This window comes from Gracilinanus agilis, chromosome 6 (genome assembly GCF_016433145.1).
Source record: "Gracilinanus agilis isolate LMUSP501 chromosome 6, AgileGrace, whole genome shotgun sequence".
Taxonomy (NCBI): domain Eukaryota; kingdom Metazoa; phylum Chordata; class Mammalia; order Didelphimorphia; family Didelphidae; genus Gracilinanus; species Gracilinanus agilis.
In genome coordinates, this window is record NC_058135.1 from 182,522,798 (window position 1) to 182,535,124 (window position 12,327).

Here is a 12,327-nt window from a genome sequence, read left to right on the forward strand (position 1 = left end):
ACAAGCCCTTTGTGTTACCTACAGATGTTAACCCAGACAGCCTGGGGGAAGCTAGATATCCAGAGAGTGATGATCATCAGAAGCCTGGGGCATTTGCCAGGAGGTTTCTCACTTGCAATAAGACCTGCAATCAACAAGTTTGAGTTCTTGGTTTTGATCTTCGAAAGACAATTTGAAAAACACATGTTTAGTGCTCGGTTTTACATGGGTATAGACAATAATTCTAGTCAAGTAAAAAGAGCTCTATGTTCTTAGAAGTACCAAGTGGCCAAGAAGTACCCCCAAAATGTCCCAATTTATCCGTCCTAAACTCTGATGGTCCTGAAGGCCAATAATAACAGATTCTCTTTTAGAAGGAAGAGTCAGTTTTGAATCGAGGAGGTTTTGTCAACTTAGAAGCAAAACGTGATTTATTCAGTCTTTTCAAGATTCTCCCATAGGGACCATACATTTGAATCAAGGGATTTCCCCCCTATTCTCATAACACTAAAATCAGGTGTTTTGTTGTTGTTTTTTTAAAGAAAGGGTTTTTTTTATCTGTTTTGTCATGAAATTGCTGATGACTTGAAGGTTGTGATTTTGTCATGGTGGTCATGAACTTTTTCAGAAAGAAAGCCCATTTAATTTTATTAACTGGTTTTATCACTATGCCCAAGCATTACACATTTATTCATGAAGGAGCCTATTTAAATATAGCCTATCATAAAAGCATATCAAATCATAGCTTTAGTATTGAATATAATATTAGAGGTTATCCTAATTTTATAGATAAGGAATATAAGACCCCCAAAGAGTAAATGACTTGCCCAGGGTCACACAGTGGTAAATCACAGTTACAATTCAAACTCAGGTTTTCTGATTACCAGTCCAGTATTCTTTTTTCTTTACCACATTTTTCCCCCCTAATCAAGGCCCACAATTTAATCTATTTTAGGCCTATCCCATTACTACAATCAGGTTTGAGGATATTTCTCTATTATCTATCATCCATAATCTAAAGGCTAGACATCAGTGAAATACATCTACTCTTGTACCTCTTACTACCAAAATAATAGCTGGTTCAGCATCTTGCTATGCATTTCTGTTATAGAAATAATATATTCATTCCCCCATATTTAAACTTCCTACCACTTGAGCAATATTTTTCATTCTGATTCTTTTCCCATTCTCATTCTCTATATTTCCATGCCTGCGGATTGATCAGAACCTGTGAGTATCAGAAATAGCTCAAGTGGATCTGCAGGAGATATACTAAGTACCCAAAGATTCCTAGAAAGGGTAAGCACACAGCACTAAAGATACAAAGTACTCTTCATACTTAGGGAATCAAGTTTTGCTGAAGAACTCTATATAAATTTGGAAAGAATTTAATGAATTAGCTATGGGCCTTTCCCCACTACTGAAATAGTAAGTAAAGTGGTCAACTAATTGCAATTCTCATACTATTAACTTCTTCAAACATGGACACCAATTTTCTGCCTTTGGCCTTTCACCTCAGCACAAGCTATCTCTTGTTTCTAGCTCTTTCTTTATACAGCAGATCCAAAGCTTTTGGATCCTTATTGAATAAAGATATTCTAGAGGTGAACATTTCTTGTTCCCTGTCCTGAGACCCTTCAATACACTAAGGAGGACTGTAGTCATAAACCATGGAAGCCCATTCTTGACCTTTTCCCAAGAGCAACATAAATAACAGTGCATCAGATTTGAAAAAAAAATGCCACTACCATCTTTTGTAAGCTGCTAAAAAATCCTTGAAGAAGTGTTATGTTAAGCAAAAATGTAGAAATCTTCTTTACTAAGAAATCATCAGAATGGAAAGAGTAAAATAAAATTTTTAATAATTAAATGAGTAGTTAATTCTAAAATAGATGAGGAAAAAGTAAAAGTTTTAAAATTGAGATGAAACGTCCAGGGTCAGAATAACACACACACACACACACACACACACACACACACACACACACACACACACATACACACACACAGAAGACCTTTGTAAATAAATTAATGTATAAGTGAAAATTTGCAGTCAAGAAATATTTTGTAATAATATGGTAACTCTGGAGAAATAAATGAACATGGAAGAAGTGCTAGTTGACTAGACTTGGACAGGTTTTTTCTAGATTTTTCAAAATGAAGAAAAAAAATGAATTAAAAAAAGCCTTAAGATAATTGTTTTGATATAGAAATTGTATAGAGTCCTTGAACAAATAACTAGATGGTTTGTGACCATTTATTAAAGTAAATATCACTAAGAATTAGTATTCATTCATGTAAGACCTTTGTTCTGATAACTGTATTTCTTTGTTATAAGGACAGATTGGGGATGAGATCGTACAGTGAATAGGAAATTATATTGATATAAAAAATCTATAAGATACTATTATTGTTATTATACTTTTATTTTATAGATTTTGTTTAAATTTTATGTGTGGTTCCAAATTCCTTCTTTCCTCCTACTCCTCATATTCATTGAGAAGGCAAAAAAAAAAGGAAAACTCATAAATTTGAAGTCATACATTATTAAAAATTTAAAGAAAAAATAATCATGCCAATCTAAGGTGATTTCCTTTTTTGACAGAGTTTTAAGCCTTCTAATTAAATGTAATTCCATGAATAGTGTTCCTGATAGTCATAACTTGTTTGGTAATATCCTGTGATATCCTTGAAGAAATGGAGACTTTAATGACATTTCCAAGCCTACCACGGTAGTAAGTGGCAGAACCAGAGGATGACCCCATCCATGTCTTCTTGACTCCATCTACAAATCCCTTTCCACTACCTTACTTGCTTCAGTGAGTCTAAGATTTGAACCGAGGTCTTGGGTCTAGCGTGCTCTCTCCTCTCCTGACAGCACACAGGTACCTTCCCTTTCTGCACTGCAAATGCATGCTGCTTTTTTTTAATCTGAAGTGAGGCCGCAGCTGCTATTTGAAGATTTGGGCACTGTTTGCACTTGGCCTCTAAGCCTCACAGCCTGCCTGGTAATCTTGCTGAAGAAGAGCTGCCCAATTTCTCATCGCCGCACACCAGGCTAGTCTGTCTGCTGCTCTTGTTTCTCAGCAAGCTGCTGCGTTTCCACATTGTTAGCCGTGCTTCAGTGACTCCTTCAAACATTTCTTTCATCTCCCTGGCTTGGGGTTGGCCCACTGCAGCTCACCAGACAGCCGTTGCGTGCATATCCTGCTGTTATCCATCCTTCACATTCACCCAGCCTGGCAGATTTGTGTTGTGGTAAGCATCTCCCTGAACTTGGTGGACTGGCTGCATTCCATAACTTTATTTTTCTGTCCTCTGGCTTTTTCACTCACTAACCCCCAATCCTCTCCTAAATGCCTAGGAGAGAGCCAGAGACTCCCTGGGGGAATCTGGCCACAGGGGAGGCAAGGGGAGAGACATAATGTATGGGAGAGCACTTTGAAAGGCAGGAAAATGGAAAATAGTATGCTCATGATAAAGTCATAAGACCTGCTGCAGGGCATGTCCCTTGTGGGCTCTGGGGTTTAAGGAAAGGGTTTATCTAGAAAATGTCCAGGTTTTCTTACATACAGGAAGAGAAAGCCACACCCTCCATGTAGACAACATTTTTCACAATTGAGTGAGGGGGTTCCAAAGGTGTCAGCAACACCACCATTTCCCCTAGAATTTTGTCCTTCAGTTGCTTCTCTAACACCTAAAACGGCATGATTCAATATTCTTATTTTTTGCATTGTGTAACACAGATGACTTTTTTTCAGTTATTTAAACACATAAGATTTAATGAGTTTTATTAGCTCTTTTTCTAAAGACAATCTTTTGTCTTCTGGAAGATGGAAAGTCCATGAGGATTAGGTGTCTCAGAGGCAGAGAAAGGGACTCACCTCTAAGTGAGTTAAAGAACACTAAAAGCAACTTGAACATATTTAATTTTGCCAGAAGGGCAGCTAAATGGCATAGTAGACAAAGCATCCGCCCTGGAGTCAGGAAGATTTGTGTTTAAAACTGACCTCAGATTCATACTAAAGTCTTTTAATCTGATTTGCCACAGTTTAATCACTTGTAAAGTTTTTAAAATAAAATTGTATAATTTAATCATTTGTAAAATAATCATTTGTAAAATTTAAAAAAATCTGTAAAGTAATATTTGTAAAATAAAATAAAATAAAATATTTGTAAAATAAAATTCCTTCCTTGAGAAGGAAATAGTAAACCTTTACAGTATTTGTTCCAAGAAAACCCACACAGGGTTCTGATGGTCGGACACGATGGATTGACTAAACCAACGATAAGGGTTTCTTTTCTGTCATAACACAATACAAAGAATTAGGAGACTAAAAAGTTGTCACTACCAGGTGGCAATGGCACATTAACATTAAGATATTCTACCCAAGTGACTGTTCCCGGGACAATTCAGTCTAAAACCCTCAGAAAGATGGCTAGAAGAAGATTTCTGGGAAAAAGTAACTCAGAACTGAAGCTCCCATATGTAAAACACCAAGTCCTAACCAGACACACTCATGAGATCCAAATCGGTAAAATGAGAAATCAACAGGAACAAAAGATATCAAAAGAGAAGATAAAATACATTTAATCTTAGCCTTTAATAGGTTCAACAGTGATAGGACTAAGAGTTCTAACACTTTCACTACCTCTATGACCTTGGGAAAGTCATTAAACCCTCTCTCAGCTCTTCCCCTCATTTGCAAAGAGATCTTCTGCCAAAGTGCTGCTCCAGATATAGATCTGTTGTGGGAGTAATCTGGTCTTTTTAAAGATTATACTAGCAGAACACCTATTCTTTCAGGAAGGTCTTACCACCAAGCTGTAAAGAATTCAGATGAAGGCTCAAGAATGGTTATGGATCTCCTTTTGGAGGACCAACTGATGACTACATCCTAATCACCTTGATCATCACTTCTCCGCTATGCCCTCCCTCTCCTAATCTACTTCAATAAATTAAATTTATCTTTATATTGCTAGGAACCAGTAACTCTGCTCCTTTATTGTATGATGTACTACTTTCCCATCTCCAGGGCATGTCCATGTTGTTTTCCCTCATTGGAATGTAAGCTCCCTGAAGCTAGTGACTGTTGAATTTCCTTGTATTTATCTGCCTAGAGATGAACACAGTACCTATTAAGTACACTATATTGTATGCATTGGTAAATGTTCTATCTAAGGATAGATCAAAGATTGGAGAGGGGTTTTGCTATGTTGTTTGCAGGATAATGGATATTTAAGACAAAACAATATATAAGATCCTATATAACATAAAACATAAAAAGGTTATATAGCCTATGCTGGTGCAAAATATAACTACACGACTAACATTTACAACTTCTTGCACTGAAATATTAAGAGAACTTAAATGATGCAAACATTTATCACGTTCATCTAAAATTAAAGATAATATACTTATATACACAGATATAACTTGTTATTTTTATTTTCATGATATTTGTGATGGGGTTTAGCACGGTGGTGATATGGATGATACGATGAACACACATTTCACAAAAATAACTACCCTTATATTATATTCAGCTACATTGGAAGTTAACTAGAACGCAAGGATGACTCCAATTAATTCACTGATAGACAATGGGTTAGAGTACCATTTGAAAAGTTCATAGTTAATGTGGCATAAGCTATATAAGTATGAGCCTCTATAATTTCAGGTTGGTGCCAACACAATTCTATTTCACTGAAAAAATATCCAGTAAATATTTGTTGATTTGAAATCACTATGTTTCTAAAACTGGTAACACTTTAATTGGAGTAGAGTAGCTAACATGCTAAATTCCCTGCTGTTGATTATTTGTCTCTTGGTGCTAATAGAGAATGTGAAGGGGAAAAAAAAGTATGTTCTGAGAAGTAGTCATAAGAAATTAATGCCAACAACTGAAATCTCATGGCAGGAATATGACAGTCTAACATCTGCCAAAATAAAATGGAAACCAGATTTTAAGTGTCTTCAATATTGAATTGCTGACAACAGTTTTCATATTATATAATCATCATCTTCTATTGATTTAAAATAGTATTTTAGTTCAAAAATAGTGTTCAAGTTTTTTAAATTATTTACTAGCATTTCAAGTTCAGTTTTATATATTCAGCATTTTCTCTCATAATTTGGTATATTTGAATCAGGACAAACATAATATTTTCTGATCATTCTTGAGATATGATGACACTTTTCAATGAGCCAAATCTTGTTCACCTGTCCCCAATCTCTAAGCTGAAAAAATGATAATTTGAGAATAAGTTTTCTCATTTAGAAAAAAAAAGTATTTCTGTACTTTATTGCTCTCTAACTAAAGGTTTATTTTACACACTGTTTCCCCCTATATTTCTATCATTAGTTTCCTGATATATGGTCATAGCTTAATGAGGACTAAATGGTGGGAACTTTTTTTCATCCCATACTAAAGTGTCATTTTAAAATTTTAAAAAGAAAGTTTGATAAAGTGTAAATATTGTAAAATGTCATAAACTTTTAAATAATTTTCTGGCTAATGCAAATATATTCCTCCTTTTCTCAATTCTTGAACCTGCAGGTTAAAATCATGCAATGAAAGCAATGAGAAGTCATCTGCATTTGAAAAGGGTTGAGATCATTTGTCTTGACTTTTCCTGCTGGCATCCTAGAGAGAAGGAACTCGTTTGAGTCTACAAATCAAAATGTAATATCTGGCAGTTATGGGCACATTGGCTTATGGATAAAGAGATAAAAAGCAACTTAAAACTCATCTAGTTCACCCTTTTCATTTTATAGATGTGAAAAACTGAAATCTGCAGTCTTAGGAATCTTCCAAAATCACAGAGTTCTAAGTAGCGGTTGATAGATTTGAACTATTTTGAGGATTTTGAGAATTTGAGGATTCTTTGACTTGAATTTCATTGTTATTTCATACAATACTGCCTCAGTTAAGGATGATTTTATGTTGGAACATTGATATTCATAGAGAAATCTCCACAGAGAAAATGCTAACGACAATCTACTATTACTGTAGATAATAGTTGCCACTAATTTTAGTTTCCCAGGATGTAGGCTTGGTCTGGAAATTAAATGCACAAATTCAAAAAAATCAGTATATATTTTGAGAAACTGGCAAATAGCATATAACATCAATACTGAATCTCAATTATAGACCAACCTGAAATTATAACCATATACTTAAGGAGCTTATGATACATAAACATTTCAAATGGTCCCCTAACCAATTAAATATCAGTGAATTAATTGGAGTCATCTCTGTGTTCTCTTTAACCTCCAGTACAAGTCTATACAATGCAAAGAATATATTTAGGTTAAATGTATGCTTTCTTTATCTTTACCATCAGCATCACCACCACTTACTACCAAACTAAACTTGATGAGCAATGTCATGATAATAAAAATAACATCTTTATATTGCCAGGAACCAGAAAATCAACTTGCTTCTTGGTCATGTGCACATCATGCTATTATTCATGTATGTTCCTTTCCCATTTCCAGCCCATGTTCATATTGTTTCTCCTCAGAAGATAAGTGTGTTATATTTAATATCATAAAAACTTTAGGTTCATAATAAGATGCTATCCTCTAATTGTAGGTGGGTAAGACTAAATGCTAGAGCTCTGATAAACCACATATATTTCTATTACCAACATATAATAGAATTATGGAATTTTAGAGTTTAAAAAATCATCTATTCCACATCAACATTTTTTGCATGAAGAAACATATCCATAGAAGTTTTGACCAGCTTAATGCCTCAAAACCATCTAATGACAGAAAAGGATCTCTAATCCAAATCTCTCGACTGCCAGTTTGAGTATCTGAGAATATTATTCCATTTGATGTCAATATTAAAACTATTTTCTTTGAACACTAACAATCCATCAAATTTAGCATTCAAACAAATTCTTATTGTCCCACACATCAAAAATATAAAAACCTGACAGTAATCTTGTGTGTGTGTGAATTTTAACTAATTGTGAAAATCATTCTTCATGGGCATGGAATTGATCCTAAACATAGGTGGCTCCACTCACAAATATTTGCTACACACGGAGTGTTACTGAGGCAAAATTAGGAAAGTTGCTGAGTAAGGTTTTCTATTAACACATGATTCTTTTAATTTTGAGCTGATGATGTTCCAACAATTGTGCTATGCCATATAAACAACCTTGCCTGGATTTATTCATACCCAATAATGGATGAATCAATATCTCTTCAAGAGGATAAGAGAACAGAAAAATTCAACCATGAACTTGTCAAAATCTTGAAAATAAATTCAACATACACTATGATACTTGATGATATTGAGGTAAGAGTACAGACAGAACATTGAAACATGCTGAAAAATGAAGCTTCACATTAAGAAATGAAAGAAATTTAAAGCTTATAGTCTACTCAGAAACCTCATTCTATACATCATTAATGCTTTATTTAAAAGACTCTAAATGGCAAGAATTATTCAGGAAAAGATATGAACTTGAGAATATGCAGATGTGTTACTTTATTTCTATATAGGGGAGTCATTTTCAAATCAGTTGTCTAAATGCAGTCAGGCCACTGACTAATGCATTTGAACCCAAACCTTGTCATCTTCCCAAAGGATATAATTTAACCAATAATACTCTAGGTACCATTCATTGATGAATGCAGTTATTTTAAAAATCAGCCAATCTAAGCTTCTCAAAGACTAAACTTATTCTAGACCTAGTAAAAGTGCTACTTGGCCACTTGTATCAAGATAAGTAAGGCTGTTACACAATGAAAGTCCTTGCAAGTATTAATGAGCATAATCTAATCAAAACATCAAATTTCTGTGCTGGGAAAGACATTTTTGTTTTGACACATAGATAGAACTATGATTTCAAAAATATAAATAATTTATCCATTTGTCATTCTAAAATAATTTTATCTTTAATATTTTCCCAAACATGACACATACTTTGTGTCTTGGACTCAACTTAAAGCAGTTCTTGTTTGGAAGAAAACTTTCAGAGCTTGCCTATAATTAGGATAGACTTCAAAAATAGGGTCACATAGATGTGATGGTAAAATAAAAAGGTAAGATATTCATGAAGACAACTACTCAGATGTACCACACTGAGAGAGATGAGTTCTAAAATTCTGAAGTTCTAAAAAATAAAAAAAAATTTGAATGAAAGTAAATGTGCAATGACCTCATGTACTTGTTTTCTCAAGTCATGTTTCAAAATATGGCATAGAAATCAGAAAATCTATTACTGAAAATACAATCATAATCAGAAAAAAATCCATACAAAGAAAAACATTACAATAAAACAACACATTGATAGAAAAAAATTTTTGGTGAGCCATAGGTTTTCCCCATCAGGTGCTAAAAATTGATTTTTCACAGAATAAACTTTTACAACCATTAGGCCTCAGTCCACATAAACATGTTTTAATGACCAAGTTCACAGGATATTGTTCTTTTGGAAATTCATTCACAGGAATAAGTCATAGCGTTCTGCTTTCCAATCATGCATCAGTAGACTACTGATATTTGAATTTCTTATTCTTTTTAACAAAATTATTATGTTTAAAATGAAGCATTGTGAAATTTATCAACAAAGTATAATTATGAAAACAAGAAGTTTTAGGAATAAAATGACTATCATCTTATAATACACTACTACCATATTATAATAATGACAAAGAAAAAAATAGCATGGACACATACATATTTTATCATTTGCATTTTATCATTCGCATCTCTTTACTGTGTAACTAACCTTGTGGTGGATCTGTAGGAAAAGAGTATTTTAACAAATCAAGAACTTTCATATTCACCGACCAGGGATTCTTTAAACACTTCACAATTATATTTTTTCACTGATAACTTCTTAGGAAATGAAAAGAGCATCCCTATGATTTATGTATCTGTGTAAGGTTTTTACCTTTGTGCATTCAATGCACAAAGCCTGAAGAAAAAGAATTCATAGACAGATAGTAACTTACAATGGAAAAGGGACTCAATGTGGAGTCAGGTGCTTAGTTTCAAATCCCAGCTCTCCACTTACTACCCCAGGGATCTTAAGCAAGCCAGTGAACCACTCAAGGTCTCAGTATTCTCATATATAAAACTAGGAGTTTAGAAATAACAAACTCTAGTATTCCTTCCAGCTTAAAACCTGTGATCCCTATAACTGTCTATTAGTAAAGATGAATTTAAAACAGGATTACAGACTTCCATTTATTCATTTTTAAGAAACAAAAGCTACATGGATCTTTGATATGAAAACTAGATGAATAACAATAGCTAGACAAAGTTAAAGAGTGCATATAGCATAAAATGTTTGAGTGACAGATAAAAAGGAGAAGAAAAGAAGGGGAGAAGAATATGTAAGGGTTAATTCCCTAAGTGAACCAGACAGAAATAATCTAGCAGTGGAAGTATGGAGGGAAAACAAAAGAATTAGCATTTTTAGGACCCAAGGTACCCCTAGTTAAACTCATTTGAAAAAAGTAAATTTAAAGAAAGGAAAACGGGTCTATGTGAGAGAAGAAAAACAATCTACTATTCTTATCAGCAGGTATCTAGTACTGATTCTTTTAGAAGGTAATATAGCTAAATATGTTGGTGGAAGGATCTTAAGAGATACAAAATTAAATGTTAATGAACCAAAATAATCCATACAACAGAAGGAAGTTAGAAATCTAGTTATATTTAAATACACTAAAATACAGACATGAAACATTGGAGGTGAAAATAAAATCTATTAAACAATTGAATTTTTTAAATTGAGGAGTTTTAATTATTATACTATATAAGGGAATAGTAATTTTTTAAATTAAGACAAAAACAGAAACTATAATATCAAAGTCATCATAGAACCAATATCAACATTAAATATTAAGGAACTAGATTAATGTTTAATCATTTAGTTGAAAATCTAACATGAAATTAACTAATTAATACACAGGAAAGTAATAAGCATGTGAATCTAATATTCATCTTTCAGATCTTATAAGACTAATAGAAAGAAGAAGCAGAATAAAACTATATAACAGTAAGATGATTGAAAAGGCAGGTCTGCCATACTAATGGTAATTATCAAATTGCACACGTTTTTTTCCAACATCAAAAGTGTTTTTGCAACAACTGACCTTTTATTAGTACATAAAACTTATAAATATGATGATACAAAAAAGATTAAACATTTGGGAAGCAAAATGTAATAATATGGTCAAAATATACAGGCCTAAATGCAGACTAAATGATGGCTTATATAGCAAATAATTAATTAATAACCAAATCAAAATAAATTTAATTAACAAAAGATCCCTCACTGTGAAATTTTATTGGATTTAACAAAATTTGTATTAGGAGAAAATTCATGTTTCTAAGCATTCCTTTTTTAATATGGAAAGAAAGAGTACTAATAAATTGATATTATCATAAAAACCAAGAAAATGACAAATTAATATTCCAAAAATAGAGTAAAATTTGAAAATCAATAAAGTAAACAGAATTGAAAGATTATTAAAATAACATAAAATTATCTTAAAAGAAAAATATCATTTCAAAAACTAATAATTGTATCAAAAATTGAGGGAAAATAATTATAAGCATTTTGTTTGAGAAAGGGGAATTTCATAATAAATACAGAGGGAATGAAAAGTAGTATATACTTATAGAGCCAAGTAATGTCAAAATATTCATAAATTAATTTCATTAAATTTTATAAATACTAAAATATCCAAGTTACGGGGAAAAATGGAGATTATCAGGCCTAGAGACGGGAGGTCCTAGGTTCAAATCTGGCCTCAGACACTTCCCAGCTGTGTGACCCTGGGCAAGTCACTGGACCCCCATTGCCTAGCCTTACTACTCTTCCACCTATAAGTCAATACACAAAAGTTAAGGGTTTAAACTTAAAAAAAAAAAAAGGAGGTGGAGAGCATTTCATGGTTTGAATGGATTTATGGGTCAATTCCATCAAATATTTGAAGAAAAATAGTAATCTGCAAAATAATATACTAAAGAATAAAAAAAGGAAATTTTAAACACGCTGACAAAAACATGATCTTAATAATTATAATAGGGAGAGATAAAATAAAGAATGCAAAGCCAAGGCCAATATCATGAATATATATATTCGTAATTTATGTATAGTCCATAAATTGTTGAGGTGATACTTAATAGATCTATTTCATAGTAAATAGAAAAAAAATATGTTGGAATAAAAAGTTCCAGAATAAAAAAGGAAAAATCAGAGCATGGCAGGTAGGAATGAAAGGTATTTGGCATCAGATTTTTTTTAACATTTATTAATATTCATTTTTAACATGGTTACATGATTCATGCTCCTCCTTTCCCCTTCAAC